This window comes from Aedes aegypti, chromosome 2 (assembly GCF_002204515.2).
Source record: "Aedes aegypti strain LVP_AGWG chromosome 2, AaegL5.0 Primary Assembly, whole genome shotgun sequence".
In the NCBI taxonomy this organism is placed as follows: domain Eukaryota; kingdom Metazoa; phylum Arthropoda; class Insecta; order Diptera; family Culicidae; genus Aedes; species Aedes aegypti.
Window position 1 is genome coordinate 348,759,026 of NC_035108.1, and position 21,980 is coordinate 348,781,005.

The following is a 21,980-nucleotide window of genomic DNA, read 5'->3' on the forward strand; positions in this document are numbered from 1 at the left end:
CAGAAAACCAAAATGTACGTATAACGAAATCACCTGGAGGCTTTGAATGTGCAAAATTTCACTTATAAGATGTTGCGAAAAGGCCTTCTACGTACAAAAGTGGAGGCGATATGCATGCATATATTATGTGATGAATAATAACATACAATGCGAGCGCATAAATATTCTACCGAACTAACCTGTGATCTCATGCGATTTAACTTATGATAACAAATGTTGATTTGACAGCTGTTACGGATTGATTCGACTTACTTTGTACGAGTGTACGGGACGAAACAAAATGTACAAATGAACTCAGAAAAGAAGTGTTTTATACGAGGAAACTCATCAATATGACGAGTTTGTCCACGGTGTTTTGTGAGTTTGATGTAATTAGTATGAATAAACTAGTTGTAACGTGAACTTTCATGCGATTTCTGGTTGTCTGGGAACTGTGGAAGTGCTCATAAGAACATTAAGCAGTAGGGGCGTAACGCCAGGTATATGGAATGGTATTCATTTACAACTGGATGAAAAAAAATTCATGTATTTTGAGCCGTCGCATGATGGAACTCCACATCTTGTCTATTTCTTGTAAATCGGAATGAAAAACTGCTGAATATGATATGCACCAGTTGCTTCTGAAACAGGTTCTAGGTTCCCTTGTGCCCTTGTACCCGGAATGGTCATACAAACAACTTTGAGGGTTCCACTCTAGAGCTCCATATCTTTCATACAAAGCTAAAAGAACGAAAGTCGGTTCAAAAATGGATTTCTTAGAGCGTTTCAAAGTCATGGGTCATTTTTGACCCTTAATGCATTAATGCATTAGGAAGGTTAAGTTAACACGGGATACCATGTTATCTTCTCTATGTTTTGTCACACTCTTACAATTTTTATCAAAACTGTGCAGAACTTGCAGCCTTAAGGGATTTTTCATGCAGAGCACAGCAGGGTCCAGTAGTAGGGTGTGAATAGCCTGAGTTTAACACGAATTGTCTTATGAAACTAGTTTTTTTTTTTCGAATGATGTTCGATGTATCGATTTCATCATTCTATAGCACTCCTACAACACGATGACAATTCGTCTAGTAAAACTTTATAGTGTTTCTCCAAGTTTCAAATTTTACTTTATAATGTATTGTTCGGTGAAATGCGATTGAGCTTGCGTTGGCATTTTGAACCCCCTTCCCCTATGTAGTGACAGCTCAGCAGTTTAGCGTTGGCCTTGGGGCAATCGTGTCAACGGCGTTCGTCGATCTAATGCTGATGATGACCATTATATGACTAGCCGTGACTTGATCGAATGGTTTGCTAGTGACACGCACTTGGCTGTGGATGAAGTTCGGGAAACTTTGAAACGGTTGATGTAAGGATTCAACTTAGTTACCGTACAACTTTAAGCAAAACCTCCCACTTGATCTTCATCCGTTTGTTTGGCGATTCATGTTCCAACACGCGAGAAGTTGGCTGAGCTTCTTGTCGACACGAAAAGCAATCAGAGCCCCTCGATGACCTTGATGGGGTGTAATTCACTCCTCATCGACGATGACGAGGGCAACCAGCCGGGAGCTAGCAGTTCCTAGGTTCACTCCCCGGTGCCTTGCCTTGACAATAGAATAAGCCAATTATTTTCTCACTCTCTGATCGTACACGTTTGCGACTCCTCCGGTTGCGTTCCGTTCCTCCGGTTGCTCCCGAGAAGCCTTTCGTGCAAATCTATTATTATCAAATTACACACGCTCACTTGCGAATCCACCATCGGGTATGACTTGCTTCTCCACCAGACCGTGAAGTTGACTATACTAACTAAGACGACGATGGCGACGACAAACGAAACTATGGATATTCTTCACTTCTAGAACGTAGTTAGCAATGCCCATACCCGGACGGAATCTGATTAATGCACACAAAGTTTCATGACCTCAACTCGACTCAGCGGCTAGTCAATGATAGGAATCTCATCAAAAATTCATTATCAAACAGAAATGCTAGGCAAATACCGGAAAGTGTTTGCTTTCATCGTATAGCCTATGCCCGAAACTCGGTACTGCCCAAAAAGCAATCAATTTCCTCCCCCTCATCCGTTGGATTTATCACTAGGGTGTTTCAAATCATAAAAATTGAAAATTTCAACTGCTATATCTTCCTTACAATCCTTATGATATAAATTGAATTGCGACAAGTTTTGATTGTATGAAAGATATTGGAGATTGAATTTTGTTTTTTTTTTATGATTTGAACTGCCCTATTGACCACCTTGGAAGGGGGAGGCACGTTCGGGAAGAAACTCAATCCAAGAAAAATACCCATATCTGTGCGCGTATCCGAAGTCAATTTAGATTTCCCGTCTCCCCCGTCCTCTTCCCCAGGCCCAACGCGCGATGATTATGGATATTAACCATACCAAAAGAGATCGATCGCGTTGGATCTCTCGAATCGCGCCCCATCAGCGAACAGCAAAAATCTAATTACTTCCGTGAAATTGAAACAGATGTTTTCGAAATGGAAACGGAATAAGAGCCTTGACTGACGAACAGATCGAACGGGGAGAGCGGCTCGGAGGCGGCCCCAAACCACAGATTTCGATCTCCGGTTGTGTGGCGATCCATTCCGGGCTTGGGAGTTTTATTTCGGGGGTTTTGGAGTCTATGGGATCCGACGCAGGAAAAGTGCGTACCGTGCGTGCGAGATAATTTCTCGGGCCAATCAATTTCTCCTCTACGCGATTGGATTCGCATTGTGGTCTATGATGGAGTGGGCATGTTTGTTTGGATGTTGTTCATTGAAATGAGCAGTTGGAATTGACTGAGCTTACTTAATATTTTCTTTATCCAGCTTTCCTTCTGCGTACAGAAAGTGATAACAAAAAGATGAATTGTATTTCCGGAGCACATACTTTTTACAAGAAAACTTAGCAACCAATTGAATCCAGCGGCGCGTAAACATTCAAAACTTTGGGTGGACGATGCTCAGCACTTTATGTCCACTTTATGTCCATGAAAGTTGAAAACAAGCCCAAATAGATCCTGAACCGTAGCGAAAATTGATGCCATACCCATTAGCAAGGCTGTTATTCAATGCCACGATACCACAAAGTTAAGGAAGACTTTCTTTTTGAAGATCATGAATTAAGTAGATCAACTTCATTGATGATCCATTTTTTTTTAAGTTATTTATTAGTATTATTCCAAACATTACATCCATTTCTTACATCTAGGTGTTCTGTGTTATTAGACAACACTTATCTTATTAACATTTTGTTAACAACATTTTACATTTCATTTGCCGTAGCAGTTCAGATTTTTTACAGGTGAGTTGATTTCATCACGTTTTCAACTTACTTAACCTAACTTAACCTAAATATATAACGCATTAAGATGATTCATTGTTAGGGTATCACATGTTTTCTTGTACAATTTCGACCAAAATGATTCAAACTGCGAGCTCTAATCAACTGGTAGAGTAGTTTTACTTTTAATGTCAATTTTCAATTTAAACACATCTCGATTACTTTTTGAAATCGACGTACCGTAAAACGGGGTATCTTTGATAATGCGGGTAACTTTGATAGTGCGTAACCCACCACATACTAAACGAAATATCATAATTTCTGTTAATCAGTTAAGCAAAACAAATGCAAAACTAAAGAATATTGGTATGACACTTTATGTAAGAGCGGTTTTCATTTGAATCAAGAACATTTGAGGCTTTTTATACGAATATTAAAAATTGACACAACTTTCGCATTTCCGAAACGCTTACAAACAATCTGTTCTACGATCACTATTTGATGTAGTTTTGAATAGTTGGCCACTTATTTTTGAAAGCCTAGTTATCATAGAGCTTGAATACGGTCTCAAATCTTTTAGCGAAAAGCATTTTCACAAACTGGGACCATTTTTGTGATCTAAGTCAGAAATTTCCATATATCGTTAAACGCCTAGAGGTATGCAATGCCCTACAAATGCACATTATTCATTCAATTTTGTTCGATTCATACTCCATTATCAAAGTTACCCCAGAACAGAAAACCTACTTTCGATCATATGAAAAATTATATATCCATTCAGAATAAATCTTTTGGCAATCTATCGACTGCAATCGATAGCTAGGATGCCAAAATTCAAAAATATAAATTATAATTCTTTGAAACAGCATGCATAAATATTCAAGTTTTCTTCGAAAAAACTTTCAAAGTTACCCCGTTTTACGGTATGTAACTTTCATACGATTTGAAAAAAAAAAAATAATTGAAAAGAATCACAACCTGTCTTCTATAACAGTTTTAAAATTAATCACCTATTAAACATTCTTTGCCGCGTGCATCGCTTAAATTTTGCATACAATTAGCTCGCATTCAAAAACTAGGTAGTTTCATTATTTCCCACAAAAAAATTATGACAAAATGATAAGTCGTTGTTCAGGAGCGGGTATAATTCGTAATGTAGAATCCAGATATCCATTAGATCGACTAATGTCAAATCGAAACTACGCTATTCACCATTACATTGATAGAAATCAGCTCTATACTCTAGTAGGTAGTAAATCGTTAAATACAGTCGTTATCAGAAAGTCAACCGAACCAGTTGGAAAATAGTTCAACCCAAATTGTAGTGCAGTGCACGGTAAAAAATAATAAAGTTATTTAAAGTGAAGGTATTCTCCGTTCCTGTTCACCGATTGTAACCCGAAGAAGGAACTACGCAGACTGTCTGGTGCCTTGATGACCATTTCTCGTTGGATGGTGAGTCGTTGTCATTGAAGTAGGGTCCTTTCGAAGCCACATCCTGCCACTCCCGAACCGTTGCCGCAACATAAAACTGGTGCCGTGACCAGGATTGTGGCAATTCTTTCCGGCGAAGACATCTCCGACCGTATTCGCCTTCCATCCGCGGGACAACGAAGCCCGCTTGACTCGCCATCTTTGACGCCAAGGACTGGACAATACCGATTGTTCCACCTGTATTGTGGAACATTCTCGACGCCATACTAGCCATCCGGCTATTGAGTATTCCGCCATCAAAGCCTAACCTGAATAGGAACAAAGAGGACCTATTGTGACCCGGAGCCACGCCAACCGCCATTGTGGTACCATCCGACCTGGTGTCTCGAATTCCTGGAGTGTTCCTGCTTTTCTCAAAAATACAAGGCCTGTTGAGAACAGGCAAAAGGTAATTGCCTGTCCAACCTCTTTTTCCCGTGTTTGCTGGTGCTTTTTAGATCCTTTTTGCTTTGCATGTGCATGCCGATTGATGCCGATCTACCCTATCGGTGAAAGTGAAAGCCCGCCATCCATGAGTTGATTCCGTACGCCGTGCTACAAACGAGACCCGTGTATTACGATTCAGATTCCTTCGCATCAGCGTATGCAGCAGTGAAGCCTGCGACTCACTACGGGATAAAATCCGTGCGCGGTTTTTCCGACGTGTCCATTTGCTGACCTTGTGGACCATCCGTGACTACGCCGCAGTACCCAAGTACAGCCCATCCGCTCGTTCTTCGTTGAGTTCCTGTTTTTTGGAATTATACAAGGCATATTGACTGCCTTGGTCAGGTGAGAACCTCTCCAAGAGATTATTTTCTTTTGTGCCAGTGCTCCCTGGTCTTTCGTTCGATAGATTCCCGAGCTCGCTGAAATCATGGACGACGAACGCCGTAAGCAGATCTTGACATCCCGTCGCACCACCCTGCTAGCCTCGCTGGGACGTGCGGAGCAGTTTATGACGCAATACCAGGAGGAACGGGACAAGCTCGAGGTCGAATTGCGGCTGGAAAATCTAGATGTGATCTGGCAGGGGTTAGAGGACGTGCAGGCCGAATTGGAGGAAATGGAGGAAAGTAGCGAAGGCATGGTGAGAAATTTATCCTATCGCTCTAACTTTGAAACTCTGCTCTTCAAAATAAAAGCCTTTCTACGCTCTAAACTTCCTGCTCCTATCACTGTGCACGGAAATCTCCCTCAAACCGCTACCACTGGGGCTTCTTCCACTCTAAAGGGTTTGAAACTGCCTACTATCTCATTGCCTGAATTCTCTGGGGACTACAAAGACTGGTTAGCTTTTCACGACACATTTCTGGCACTAATACACGCGAACCCGGATGTGGCGGACATCCAAAAATTCCACTATTTAAGAGCTGCTATCAAGGGCGAGGCTGCTCAATTAATTGAGTCGATTGGGATCAGCGCTGCTAATTACCAATTGGCGTGGGACGCTCTCGTCTCCCGTTACGCAAACGAGTATCTCCTTAGGAAGCGTCATCTACAAGCCTTGCTGGACTGTCCGAAGATGAAGAGAGAGTCAGCGTCCGCCTTGCATGCCATAGTTGATGATTTCGAGCGACATGTAAAGATTCTAGGTCAACTGGGTGAGCCTGTCTAGTCATGGAGTACCATCCTAGAACATATCCTGTGTACACGATTGCACGATGACACCTTGAAGGCCTGGGAGGACTACGCGTCTACCTTGAATGCTGTCACATACAAGAGCCTCGTCGAATTCCTCCAGCGTCGTATGCGGGTCCTCGAATCGATTTCCGTTAACCAATGCCACCAATCAACCCCAGTGCAACCACATGCCTTGTTCCCCAAAAAGCCATTCCCGGTGAAAGTTTCCTCCCATGCAGCCATTGAAGGTTCGTCGATGAAATGCTACGCTTGCGACCAACGTCATCCTCTGATAAGGTACTTCAAATTCGAGAAATTGCCGATCGCCGAGAAGATGAATCTGCTCAACTCCAAATGCCTCTGTCTCAACTGCTTCCGTAATGATCATCTGGCTCAAAACTGTAATTCGAAGTATAGTTGCAAGGTTTGCCAAAAACGTCACCATTCGTTGATTCACTCTGCCTACACAGAGAACTCCACCCGTGCTCATGTTGTTCCGTCTCCTTCCAAGTCCACCGTACAAACGAACGTGGCCACCTCTGAACCAGTTCCACTGCTATCAGCGTCCACACTGTCCGAGCCAGAAGAAAGCGTATGTAGTATCCCGTAGCGTATGTAAGAGCTCTGGTATAAACATGATCATTGGCAACGAACATTTCTTCTCATGTTTCACATCAGCTGCCAGAATTCACTTGTCAGAATCGTTACCTCTACTGGTAGATAGCACCTTTGGTTGGATAGTCTCTGGTGCGGCCAACATTCCTAAGAACATTCCTGAAGCATCCGCTTGTTCCATCACTACCATGTCCTTGGTCTCACTCGAAGAAAGTTTGGAACGTTTTTGGGAGATTGAAGAGCTTCCAACTCGATCTGCCTACTCATTAGACGAGAAAAACTGCGAGGAACTTTATGCATCCACTGTCAGTCGAAACTCCGAAGGGCGGTATATAGTGCGATGACCACGTAAATCAAATTTCGATGAACTTGTTGGGGAATCCAAAGCCACTGCGTTACGTCGCTTTGAGCTACTCGAACGGAGACTTGATCGTGACTCCCATCTTAAAGAAGAATACCATAAATTCATGCGTGAGTATTTGGAATTAGGCCATATGCGATTGGTCTCCGATGATGAACTAGACGGCGCAATGCAATGTTTCCTACCCCATCACCCCGTGATGAAAAACTCCAGCACAACGACAAAGGTACGGGTCGTTTTTGATGCCTCCGCCAAAACGTCTTCAGGTCACTCACTGAATGAAGCGTTACTTGTAGGACCTGTAGTGCAGGACGATTTTCATGCAATTTGTCTCCGTTTCCGAACCTTCCCTATTGCTGTGGTGAGCGATGTTGCAAAAATGTATCGCCAAATTTTGCATCACCCCGACGATACCCCCTTCCAACAAATTTTGTTCCGATTCGACAAAACTGATCCAGTTCAAACCTACCGCCTTCTTACCGTGACGTACGGTATGGCACCGTCTGCTTTCCTTGCAACACGCACCTTAATTCAACTAGCCGACGATGAAGGAAATACTTACCCACTGGGAGGACCAGCAATCAGGAAAGGGTTTTATGTAGACGACTTTATCGGTGGTGCGCAATCGATCCCGGAAGCAATCCAACTGAGGACTGAGCTAGGGGAACTGATGGCGAAGGGAGGATTCTGTTTGAGGAAGTGGACATCCAACAAACTTGAAGTTCTTCTGGGACTGGAATCTGACCAAATCGGTACTCAGTCCGCAATTCAATTCGATAAAGAGAGACAATCAAGGCTCTAGGGATTAGTTGGGAACCCGAGGCGGACATCTTCCGATTTGAGGCCGCCATACGACCAACTCATGGACCAATCACAAAAAGAGTCATCCTATCCGGAATATCGCAGCTTTTGATCCTTTGGGGATCGCTTCGCCAGTTGTCATCCGTGCGAAAATGTTGATGCAGCTCCTCTGGTTACAGCCATGCGGCTGGAATGATCCAGTTTCGGAATCGATCGCTAGCAAATGGAAAAGCTACGCAGAACAGTTGCCGAATCTCTCTAACTTTCACGTACCACGTTATGCTCTACTTCCGAAGGCGACGATCCAGCTACATTCTTTTTCCGACGCGTCAGAATCGGCCTACGGTGCATGCACATACGCCCGATCCCTAGATTCCCACGGCAACATAACCGTCCACCTACTTGCATCAAAATCACGAGTTTCTCCACTAAAACGTATCAGCCTCCCTCGACTAGAATTGTGCGTAGCCGATCTCGCAACGAAGTTGCATTCCAAAATCAGCGAAGCACTCCAAATCGACATTTCTGCTTCTTACTTTTGGTGTGACTCCACCGTGGCACTCCAATGGATTCGAGCTCCTCCCAACACCTGGAAGACGTTTGTGGCCAATCGTGTTTCAGCTATTCAATCAGCTAGCCAGGGAGCGCACTGGAACCACGTAGCTGGCAAACAGAATCCCGCTGACTACATTTCGCGAGGCATGGAAATCGACGATTTCATCCAATGCACAGATTGGAAGCACGGCCCCGAATGGCTTTCGCTACCCGAACAGCAATGGCCGTGTGAAAGAGTGCCAGATTATCCAACGGACGGAAAAGAACGCCGAAAGCTCATCGTAGCAGCAACCAGAAGCGAACCTATCGACCCGAATCCTTATTTCGCTCGATTCTCCTCGCATACATCAATGGTCCGCATTACTGCATACTGCTTGCGATTCATTAACCGCTGTCGTGGAAAATGTCGCACACTTTCCCTCAATAGTAGTCCACTACCCAGTAGAATCCTTTCACAACCCGAGCTCACCACGGCCCAACTAGTATTGGTGAAGTTGGTTCAGGCTGATGGTTTCAAGGAAGAGTTAAAATGCCTCCACAATGGCAATGCAGTTTCGAAAAAGTCGCCAATCCGACGCTTAAGCCCCATAATCGACCCTGACGGTATAATTAGAGTGGGAGGGAGATTAAATCTGTTAGAGCAATCATACATTACTAAGCACCCTATCCTCCTACCAAACCCTCACCCCTACACACGCCTTCTCGCTAAATACTATAATACGGCTAATCCATGGTGGCGGCCGACTCACATTAGCCGCAATGCGTGAAAACTTTTGGCCTATCCGTGGACGAAGGTTAGTCCAAAGCATCATTCATGCCTGCTTCCGCTGCACCCGAGCAAGTCCCGTTCCAGCAACGCAACAACTTGGCCAGCTTCCTGTTCATCGCATCCGTCCGAGCCGACCATTCAGCATCACCGGAGTTGACTTCGCTGGGCCTGTGTATCTGAAAGCCATCCACAAAAGAGCACAACCAGCGAAAGCCTACATCTGCATCTTTGTGTGTTTCAGCACTAAAGCCGTCCACATCGAGCTCGTTGGGGACCTATCGACCTCAGCTTTCCTGGCGGCATTCCGCAGATTTGTATCCCGTCGTGGTCGTCCTTCCGATGTCTACTCTGACAACGGGAAAAATTTTGAGGGAGCAAAAAATACGTTGGAGGAAGTATATCGTCTGCTTCAGGACAACGCCGAAAGCATCCACTCCTTTTGCGCAACCGAAACCATCAACTGGCACCTCTGTCCACCAAAGGCGCCTCATTTTGGTGGATTATGGGAGGCAGCTGTTAAAGTTGCCAAAACCCATTTGTATCGCCAACTCGGAAACTCTCGTCTAACATTCGAGGAGATGGCGACCCTATTGACCCAAATAGAGGCAGCAATGAACAGCCGGCCGCTAGTGCCCCTATCGGAAGATCCAAACGACCTGGCGTGCCTAACTCCTGCTCACTTCTTAATAGGATCAACGATGCACGCAGTCCCCGAACAGGATCTTACCAAAGCTCCTATCAGCATGCTCGATCGTCTCCAAGCGACACAGCGGACATATCAGCAGTTTTGGCATCATTGGCGAAGCGAATATTTACAGGAGCTGCAACTATGCACCAAGAACAGCAAGCCGAATAATGCATTTCTCCCCGGCCGGTTGGTAATCCTCGTCGACGAACAGCAACATCCAGTGAAGTGGCCACTCGCCCGCATTGTCGATACCCATCCCGGCAACGATCAGCTCAATCGAGTAGTGACCTTGAGGACTGCCGATAACAAAAATTTGTTTGCTGCCTTCCTATGATGACCTGGAGTGTGTGCCTCAAGCCGACGAAAATTTAAATGACACAACCGCCGACTAAGATGACAGCGACACAGATCCAGCAATCAGCAGTACATTAGTAGTGGAAACGTCTAGAAGAAAGATAAAGTGCGATAGTTGGTGCGTAGAAATAGTTGATACCATTGCATTGAATTATTGAAATTGAATATTTCAAGGTGGCGGCGATGTTCAGGAGCGGGTTTAATTCGTAATGTAGAATCCAGATATCCATTAGATCGACTAATGTCAAATCGAAACTACGCTATTCACCATTACATTGATAGAAATCAGCTCTATACTCTAGTAGGTAGTAAATCGTTAAATACAGTCGTTATCAGAAAGTCAACCGAACCAGTTGGAAAATAGTTCAACCCAAATTGTAGTGCAGTGCACGGTAAAAAATAATAAAGTTATTTAAAGTGAAGGTATTCTCCGTTCCTGTTCACCGATTGTAACCCGAAGAAGGAACTACGCAGACTGTCTGGTGCCTTGATGACCATTTCTCGTTGGATGGTGAGTCGTTGTCATTGAAGTAGGGTCCTTTCGAAGCCACATCCTGCCACTCCCGAACCGTTGCCGCAACATAAAACTGGTGCCGTGACCAGGATTGTGGCAATTCTTTCCGGCGAAGACATCTCCGACCGTATTCGCCTTCCATCCGCGGGACAACGAAGCCCGCTTGACTCGCCATCTTTGACGCCAAGGACTGGACAATACCGATTGTTCCACCTGTATTGTGGAACATTCTCGACGCCATACTAGCCATCCGGCTATTGAGTATTCCGCCATCAAAGCCTAACCTGAATAGGAACAAAGAGGACCTATTGTGACCCGGAGCCACGCCAACCGCCATTGTGGTACCATCCGACCTGGTGTCTCGAATTCCTGGAGTGTTCCTGCTTTTCTCAAAAATACAAGGCCTGTTGAGAACAGGCAAAAGGTAATTGCCTGTCCAACCTCTTTTTCCCGTGTTTGCTGGTGCTTTTTAGATCCTTTTTGCTTTGCATGTGCATGCCGATTGATGCCGATCTACCCTATCGGTGAAAGTGAAAGCCCGCCATCCATGAGTTGATTCCGTACGCCGTGCTACAAACGAGACCCGTGTATTACGATTCAGATTCCTTCGCATCAGCGTATGCAGCAGTGAAGCCTGCGACTCACTACGGGATAAAATCCGTGCGCGGTTTTTCCGACGTGTCCATTTGCTGACCTTGTGGACCATCCGTGACTACGCCGCAGTACCCAAGTACAGCCCATCCGCTCGTTCTTCGTTGAGTTCCTGTTTTTTGGAATTATACAAGGCATATTGACTGCCTTGGTCAGGTGAGAACCTCTCCAAGAGATTATTTTCTTTTGTGCCAGTGCTCCCTGGTCTTTCGTTCGATAGATAGCAGATCTTGACATCCCATCGCACCACCCTGCTAGCCTCGCTGGGACGTGCGGAGCAGTTTATGACGCAATACCAGGAGGAACGGGACAAGCTCGAGGTCGAATTGCGGCTGGAAAATCTAGATGTGATCTGGCAGGGGTTAGAGGACGTGCAGGCCGAATTGGAGGAAATGGAGGAAAGTAGCGAAGGCATGGTGAGAAATTTATCCTATCGCTCTAACTTTGAAACTCTGCTCTTCAAAATAAAAGCCTTTCTACGCTCTAAACTTCCTGCTCCTATCACTGTGCACGGAAATCTCCCTCAAACCGCTACCACTGGGGCTTCTTCCACTCTAAAGGGTTTGAAACTGCCTACTATCTCATTGCCTGAATTCTCTGGGGACTACAAAGACTGGTTAGCTTTTCACGACACATTTCTGGCACTAATACACGCGAACCCGGATGTGGCGGACATCCAAAAATTCCACTATTTAAGAGCTGCTATCAAGGGCGAGGCTGCTCAATTAATTGAGTCGATTGGGATCAGCGCTGCTAATTACCAATTGGCGTGGGACGCTCTCGTCTCCCGTTACGCAAACGAGTATCTCCTTAGGAAGCGTCATCTACAAGCCTTGCTGGACTGTCCGAAGATGAAGAGAGAGTCAGCGTCCGCCTTGCATGCCATAGTTGATGATTTCGAGCGACATGTAAAGATTCTAGGTCAACTGGGTGAGCCTGTCTAGTCATGGAGTACCATCCTAGAACATATCCTGTGTACACGATTGCACGATGACACCTTGAAGGCCTGGGAGGACTACGCGTCTACCTTGAATGCTGTCACATACAAGAGCCTCGTCGAATTCCTCCAGCGTCGTATGCGGGTCCTCGAATCGATTTCCGTTAACCAATGCCACCAATCAACCCCAGTGCAACCACATGCCTTGTTCCCCAAAAAGCCATTCCCGGTGAAAGTTTCCTCCCATGCAGCCATTGAAGGTTCGTCGATGAAATGCTACGCTTGCGACCAACGTCATCCTCTGATAAGGTACTTCAAATTCGAGAAATTGCCGATCGCCGAGAAGATGAATCTGCTCAACTCCAAATGCCTCTGTCTCAACTGCTTCCGTAATGATCATCTGGCTCAAAACTGTAATTCGAAGTATAGTTGCAAGGTTTGCCAAAAACGTCACCATTCGTTGATTCACTCTGCCTACACAGAGAACTCCACCCGTGCTCATGTTGTTCCGTCTCCTTCCAAGTCCACCGTACAAACGAACGTGGCCACCTCTGAACCAGTTCCACTGCTATCAGCGTCCACACTGTCCGAGCCAGAAGAAAGCGTATGTAGTATCCCGTAGCGTATGTAAGAGCTCTGGTATAAACATGATCATTGGCAACGAACATTTCTTCTCATGTTTCACATCAGCTGCCAGAATTCACTTGTCAGAATCGTTACCTCTACTGGTAGATAGCACCTTTGGTTGGATAGTCTCTGGTGCGGCCAACATTCCTAAGAACATTCCTGAAGCATCCGCTTGTTCCATCACTACCATGTCCTTGGTCTCACTCGAAGAAAGTTTGGAACGTTTTTGGGAGATTGAAGAGCTTCCAACTCGATCTGCCTACTCATTAGACGAGAAAAACTGCGAGGAACTTTATGCATCCACTGTCAGTCGAAACTCCGAAGGGCGGTATATAGTGCGATGACCACGTAAATCAAATTTCGATGAACTTGTTGGGGAATCCAAAGCCACTGCGTTACGTCGCTTTGAGCTACTCGAACGGAGACTTGATCGTGACTCCCATCTTAAAGAAGAATACCATAAATTCATGCGTGAGTATTTGGAATTAGGCCATATGCGATTGGTCTCCGATGATGAACTAGACGGCGCAATGCAATGTTTCCTACCCCATCACCCCGTGATGAAAAACTCCAGCACAACGACAAAGGTACGGGTCGTTTTTGATGCCTCCGCCAAAACGTCTTCAGGTCACTCACTGAATGAAGCGTTACTTGTAGGACCTGTAGTGCAGGACGATTTTCATGCAATTTATCTCCGTTTCCGAACCTTCCCTATTGCTGTGGTGAGCGATGTTGCAAAAATGTATCGCCAAATTTTGCATCACCCCGACGATACCCCCTTCCAACAAATTTTGTTCCGATTCGACAAAACTGATCCAGTTCAAACCTACCGCCTTCTTACCGTGACGTACGGTATGGCACCGTCTGCTTTCCTTGCAACACGCACCTTAATTCAACTAGCCGACGATGAAGGAAATACTTACCCACTGGGAGGACCAGCAATCAGGAAAGGGTTTTATGTAGACGACTTTATCGGTGGTGCGCAATCGATCCCGGAAGCAATCCAACTGAGGACTGAGCTAGGGGAACTGATGGCGAAGGGAGGATTCTGTTTGAGGAAGTGGACATCCAACAAACTTGAAGTTCTTCTGGGACTGGAATCTGACCAAATCGGTACTCAGTCCGCAATTCAATTCGATAAAGAGAGACAATCAAGGCTCTAGGGATTAGTTGGGAACCCGAGGCGGACATCTTCCGATTTGAGGCCGCCATACGACCAACTCATGGACCAATCACAAAAAGAGTCATCCTATCCGGAATATCGCAGCTTTTGATCCTTTGGGGATCGCTTCGCCAGTTGTCATCCGTGCGAAAATGTTGATGCAGCTCCTCTGGTTACAGCCATGCGGCTGGAATGATCCAGTTTCGGAATCGATCGCTAGCAAATGGAAAAGCTACGCAGAACAGTTGCCGAATCTCTCTAACTTTCACGTACCACGTTATGCTCTACTTCCGAAGGCGACGATCCAGCTACATTCTTTTTCCGACGCGTCAGAATCGGCCTACGGTGCATGCACATACGCCCGATCCCTAGATTCCCACGGCAACATAACCGTCCACCTACTTGCATCAAAATCACGAGTTTCTCCACTAAAACGTATCAGCCTCCCTCGACTAGAATTGTGCGTAGCCGATCTCGCAACGAAGTTGCATTCCATAATCAGCGAAGCACTCCAAATCGACATTTCTGCTTCTTACTTTTGGTGTGACTCCACCGTGGCACTCCAATGGATTCGAGCTCCTCCCAACACCTGGAAGACGTTTGTGGCCAATCGTGTTTCAGCTATTCAATCAGCTAGCCAGGGAGCGCACTGGAACCACGTAGCTGGCAAACAGAATCCCGCTGACTACATTTCGCGAGGCATGGAAATCGACGATTTCATCCAATGCACAGATTGGAAGCACGGCCCCGAATGGCTTTCGCTACCCGAACAGCAATGGCCGTGTGAAAGAGTGCCAGATTATCCAACGGACGGAAAAGAACGCCGAAAGCTCATCGTAGCAGCAACCAGAAGCGAACCTATCGACCCGAATCCTTATTTCGCTCGATTCTCCTCGCATACATCAATGGTCCGCATTACTGCATACTGCTTGCGATTCATTAACCGCTGTCGTGGAAAATGTCGCACACTTTCCCTCAATAGTAGTCCACTACCCAGTAGAATCCTTTCACAACCCGAGCTCACCACGGCCCAACTAGTATTGGTGAAGTTGGTTCAGGCTGATGGTTTCAAGGAAGAGTTAAAATGCCTCCACAATGGCAATGCAGTTTCGAAAAAGTCGCCAATCCGACGCTTAAGCCCCATAATCGACCCTGACGGTATAATTAGAGTGGGAGGGAGATTAAATCTGTTAGAGCAATCATACATTACTAAGCACCCTATCCTCCTACCAAACCCTCACCCCTACACACGCCTTCTCGCTAAATACTATCACCTACGGCTAATCCATGGTGGCGGCCGACTCACATTAGCCGCAATGCGTGAAAACTTTTGGCCTATCCGTGGACGAAGGTTAGTCCAAAGCATCATTCATGCCTGCTTCCGCTGCACCCGAGCAAGTCCCGTTCCAGCAACGCAACAACTTGGCCAGCTTCCTGTTCATCGCATCCGTCCGAGCCGACCATTCAGCATCACCGGAGTTGACTTCGCTGGGCCTGTGTATCTGAAAGCCATCCACAAAAGAGCACAACCAGCGAAAGCCTACATCTGCATCTTTGTGTGTTTCAGCACTAAAGCCGTCCACATCGAGCTCGTTGGGGACCTATCGACCTCAGCTTTCCTGGCGGCATTCCGCAGATTTGTATCCCGTCGTGGTCGTCCTTCCGATGTCTACTCTGACAACGGGAAAAATTTTGAGGGAGCAAAAAATACGTTGGAGGAAGTATATCGTCTGCTTCAGGACAACGCCGAAAGCATCCACTCCTTTTGCGCAACCGAAACCATCAACTGGCACCTCTGTCCACCAAAGGCGCCTCATTTTGGTGGATTATGGGAGGCAGCTGTTAAAGTTGCCAAAACCCATTTGTATCGCCAACTCGGAAACTCTCGTCTAACATTCGAGGAGATGGCGACCCTATTGACCCAAATAGAGGCAGCAATGAACAGCCGGCCGCTAGTGCCCCTATCGGAAGATCCAAACGACCTGGCGTGCCTAACTCCTGCTCACTTCTTAATAGGATCAACGATGCACGCAGTCCCCGAACAGGATCTTACCAAAGCTCCTATCAGCATGCTCGATCGTCTCCAAGCGACACAGCGGACATATCAGCAGTTTTGGCATCATTGGCGAAGCGAATATTTACTGGAGCTGCAACTATGCACCAAGAACAGCAAGCCGAATAATGCATTTCTCCCCGGCCGGTTGGTAATCCTCGTCGACGAACAGCAACATCCAGTGAAGTGGCCACTCGCCCGCATTGTCGATACCCATCCCGGCAACGATCAGCTCAATCGAGTAGTGACCTTGAGGACTGCCGATAACAAAAATTTGTTTGCTGCCTTCCTATGATGACCTGGAGTGTGTGCCTCAAGCCGACGAAAATTTAAATGACACAACCGCCGACTAAGATGACAGCGACACAGATCCAGCAATCAGCAGTACATTAGTAGTGGAAACGTCTAGAAGAAAGATAAAGTGCGATAGTTGGTGCGTAGAAATAGTTGATACCATTGCATTGAATTATTGAAATTGAATATTTCAAGGTGGCGGCGATGTTCAGGAGCGGGTTTAATTCGTAATGTAGAATCCAGATATCCATTAGATCGACTAATGTCAAATCGAAACTACGCTATTCACCATTACATTGATAGAAATCAGCTCTATACTCTAGTAGGTAGTAAATCGTTAAATACAGTCGTTATCAGAAAGTCAACCGAACCAGTTGGAAAATAGTTCAACCCAAATTGTAGTGCAGTGCACGGTAAAAATTAATAAAGTTATTTAAAGTGAAGGTATTCTCCGTTCCTGTTCACCGATTGTAACCCGAAGAAGGAACTACGCAGACTGTCTGGTGCCTTGATGACCATTTCTCGTTGGATGGTGAGTCGTTGTCATTGAAGTAGGGTCCTTTCGAAGCCACATCCTGCCACTCCCGAACCGTTGCCGCAACAGTCGTTTCATTTAGTTACTGTAACTAATAATGTGTGCAGTGTACCGTCACCTGACTAGGGCTATTGCAGTGTGTGAATTGAAAAAAACTCTCACTTGGTGGGAATCTCAAAAGTTTTATTGGGCAAACTGGACTATGTGGGTTTTAGGGTTATCTGGTACCGGTTTATTGCAAGTTACTAGTTTTTGTGGGGGTTTTTGTGGATAAGGACTGTTCATTTTATAAAGTAGACACCTTGTGCATGCTGTATCTTTTTAATTTATTAATGAAATTTCAATCGATCTTTGGACACCGACATTCTCCGTATAAAATGTCTTTGGCAATTATTTGTTTTTGGTCAATTTATCAAAAAAATAAAATGTGTACTATACAATGCCAAGTAATAAGGAGCTACCCTGAAAAAATCATACAAATCGGTTCAGTATTCTTGAAAAATCTGAAAATTACCGTATGAGGTTTTCTAGAGTTTTCAAGATCTTTATTTCTTCTTCTTTCTGGCATTACGTCCCCACTGGAACAGAGCCTGCTTCTCAGATTAGTGTTCTTATGAGCACTTCCACAGTTTTTAACTGAGAGCTTACTGTACCAATGGCCATTTTTGCATGCGTATATCGTGTGGTAGGTACGAAGATACTCTATGCCCTGGGAAGTCGAGAAAATTTCCAACCCGAAAAAATCATCGACCGGTGGGATTCGAACCCACGACCCTCAGCTTGGTCTTCCTGAATGGCTGTGCGTTTACCGCTACGGCTATTTGGGCCCCTAAGATCTTTAGTTGTCCAGCGTGGTATCAGAAACATAAATGTTCATTACTCAAAGACGGCTGCACCAAATTACTTAATTTTTTCACAACATACTCGCATCAATCTATAATTCCGAGAAGTGAATATCCAAATACGATAGAAAAAAATCTGTAGCCTGAAATATTTGAGTGAGTTATGGCTACGCGTCGGTCCTCCAAGGAATTTTGGAATATCTCCGGATCCAGATGACTAATCACACCAAGCCACATATACTAAAATTAGAAGAATTTTTTGAGAGCTTGTGCAAAAATGTCGGAAAACTGCAAAGTTATGAAGATTTTTTCAGCGGTACAAAATGGAGCTGCCGGTAGAGGTGTTAAGTACCCAAGTCACATTAAAAGCACAATAGAAACACAATTGCTTTATTCTTAGAAGACCTATCAAAGCACATTGTCAATCATCAAAATTTGCAACATTGCTGTAATACAAACGATTTTATTTTCCACATATTATTTTCATAATATGTTATTCTGACAAGGGAAGGTCACGATGGTGTTACACGGGGTTTTCGACCGGAGTATTTTTGTTAGATTCTACATGTCGAAATATGAAAAACCCCAAAGCCTTTGTTAGTAGAATCTAACAAAAATACTCCGGTTGAAAACCCCGTGTAACACCATCGTGACATTCCCTTGTAAGTTTGGAGTTCTCGAAATTGTACATTGAAGATGGTACGCTACTTCCAACCTGCTTCTGTTGGTTCCCTGTGCAATTTTTATTACTCCGGTCAATCACGGAGTAGCATTTACGAATTTTACGATTATCAATGCTTTTGCTTATTATTTTCTCTTAACCCTCTTATACCCAACCCCGCCTTTAGACGGGGTGCACTTTGAAATTTTGTGTATTTTTTGGTAGCTCGGAAATCAAAATGGTTTTATTTTTGGCTTAAGACTTTGCCTCATAACACGCTCATAAAGGAAATATTTGTTATGACTTTTGAAACGTTTTTGTATTTTTGAAAAAAAAAAATAAATGTATTTTTATGTAACCTACAAATGCCAAACTATCACAAAAGAAGAGTCTGATGGTATCAAAATAATTTCAAATCTGTTTTCCGTTAGTTACACGGAAAATAAAATATGCTCCAGAAAATAAAAATCGAAAGTACCGTAAAAATCAGTAGACGCTTCAAGAAAAAATGAAAAAGGATAGGGATGTTCAAAAATAAAAATTACTAAAACCAAAAACCAAAATTCATAAATTTTCAAATAAAAATAAATCAATTCTCAAAACGTGTTTAAAACGATTTTAGATAACGAACAATGATATTTGTGATGATATGTGAACAATGATATGATCGAAAATAAAATTTGGGTGTTAGAGGATTAAGCATCTCTGAACATTAAGCTGTTCTTTAGTGCTAACTAATATAAAATCTTGTATGCTTCATAGGAGATTTACCTTTCTTTATATCATTGGCTGTTCTTCTTAGTTGTCCTTAAAAGATGTTCTACTGGCAACATCAAACAGAAGTAATGAGAGATGAGTATGAGTAATGAGTAATGAGAGAGGCCCAAATGATTCCACAAACATAAATCCACATCACCACTTGTTTCCTACACTGCTCATATTTGCATGGTCGACGTAACCACCAGCACTACCTTTGCAGGGAAAATGCGTTTTTGTGTCCCCAGCTGCATTCTCTAATCTTTCAACAATTTCGGTCAATTAATCTGTGCATTTGCGAAAGATTTAAATCCAAATGTTGACTTGGGGAGACTTTTTGATTAATTTCTTACTTGAGTCATCTGCAAACGCATACGTCGTTTTATCCGTCCAATCAGAGAGCTAGATGAACGATTATATGAATTAATTTAAATAAGCACCAGATCACTGTCATAGTAATCTGGTTTAGCGTATAAATCCAGGTGTTTCTTCGGATAAGTTGGTGTATGTGCTCATGTTAATCCGTTTTCTTCTTATAGTGCAAATATTTCAGAACAAATTCGCATGTCCAACCAGTGTATTATAAGGTAGAGAATGAGTACCAATGATAAAATACATTTTGGTCATATTAGCGCTTACGTCGAGTGTAAGTGACTGAATATGAAAAAAAAAATCTGTGACCAGAGGATTTCACCGTGTATCATGACCATGTAGCTGTCAAGGAATTTCTAAATATCTTTGGTATCGAATAGCTCAACAAACAATCAGGACGAATACTGATTACTGAAAAGTTTTTTGACAGCCTGATGCAAATGGTATAAATCTACCTTAAAATATAAAAAAAGTTGCGTGGTCCGAATGAATAATGTATATAGATTAGAGTGGTTCAAAAAATCGTTTTTGCTCCACACCGCTCATTTGATTCTAGATCAAATTTTGAGTGTCCTCCCAAAATTTGAGCTCATTCGGATGAAAACTGAGACTGCACAAGCCGTTTACAGTTTATATGGGAATAACTATGGGAAAACCAAGCAATTCATTCAATCGGTCATATTGTTGGTCCATGTGCTCTTGGAGATTAGAACTATGTTGATACTATGAGATACATTCATCAGCTACAATTTTGCCGATAACCGTTTTTAAATTGGACGCCCCAGTAATTAGTTATTGATTTTTGAATGAGTTGTAAAACTTTGGCTATAATTATTGGACTGTTCTGCAGGCATCACTGGCTATATGCAGTAAAACATAGTAGCCATGATTTGTGCGTGCTGTTTCGCGCCAGGTGCAGCAATGTTGCCTGTTAAGAAGCCAAATGAGCACTGCTGAAGAATTTGTGACTGGATATAAATCAATAACTAATAACTGAAGCGTCCGATTTGAAAACGGTCTTCGGCAAAGTTGTAGCTGATGAATGTATCTCACAGTATCAACGTAGCTGTAATCCCCAAGAGCACATGGGCAAACAATATGACCGATTGAATGAATTGCTTGCTTTTCCCATAGTAATTCCCATATAAACTTTGAAGGGCTTGTGCAGTCTTAGTTTTCGTCCGAATGAGCTCAAATTTTGGGAGGACACTCAGAATTTGATCTAGAGTCGAATGAGCGGTGTGGATCAAAAACGATTTTTTGAACCACTCTAATATAGATTTATGACCGAAAGGACGTTCGTCTGATTATTTCCTTCTTTAAAAAATATATATCAAAAAACAGATTAAATTACATAGATCGACCAATCACGTTGTTCTATACTTGTTGTTATATAACAGAGTCTCCTATTAAACGCATTCCTATTACGCGCACTCACATAAGACACACTAGAGCGTTATAGGAGACCTAAGACTTATGGAATTTCATCAATTTAGGGGTGTTGTTGAATATCTCGTGTGCGTTTAGTGATAGTGCATTACTGTCTTCGGCGGAGTTTCAGCTCTCAGTACGATCTAGCTTTAGGAGTTGAAGATCTTACTTTTAGTTGAGAACTTGGCCGGTAGGGGTGCTTTTTCTGACTTGCACAATATAAACCATGAGGAATAAGAATGCAAACTTTGGAAGAGTTGTTCGGTAGGTGAAGGGCTGACATGCGGTGGTCGTTCTGATACGGAATTACGCCACCAGGTGGCGCTAGTGAACATGGAATTTTTGTTTTGCGGAGAGCTCAGTAGCCTGTCCACTTAGAAAGATTACGTCTTCGACAAAATTGTTCAGTAGCACAAAAGGTTTACATAATCTGAGTCAAAAGTTTCGAGAGTAGCCTGATCACTTAGAAAGATGGCGTCTTCGACAAAGTTGTTCAGTAGCACAATGGCATTGTCTCCAAAAGTTTCGCGGTTTTGTCACTAGGAGCCGCTAGTGTGGTAGTACTTTGACCGGTAGTCCTCTACGGGCATGAGACGTGCTCTGTGCACGATGAGGACTTGCAAGCTCTTGGGGTA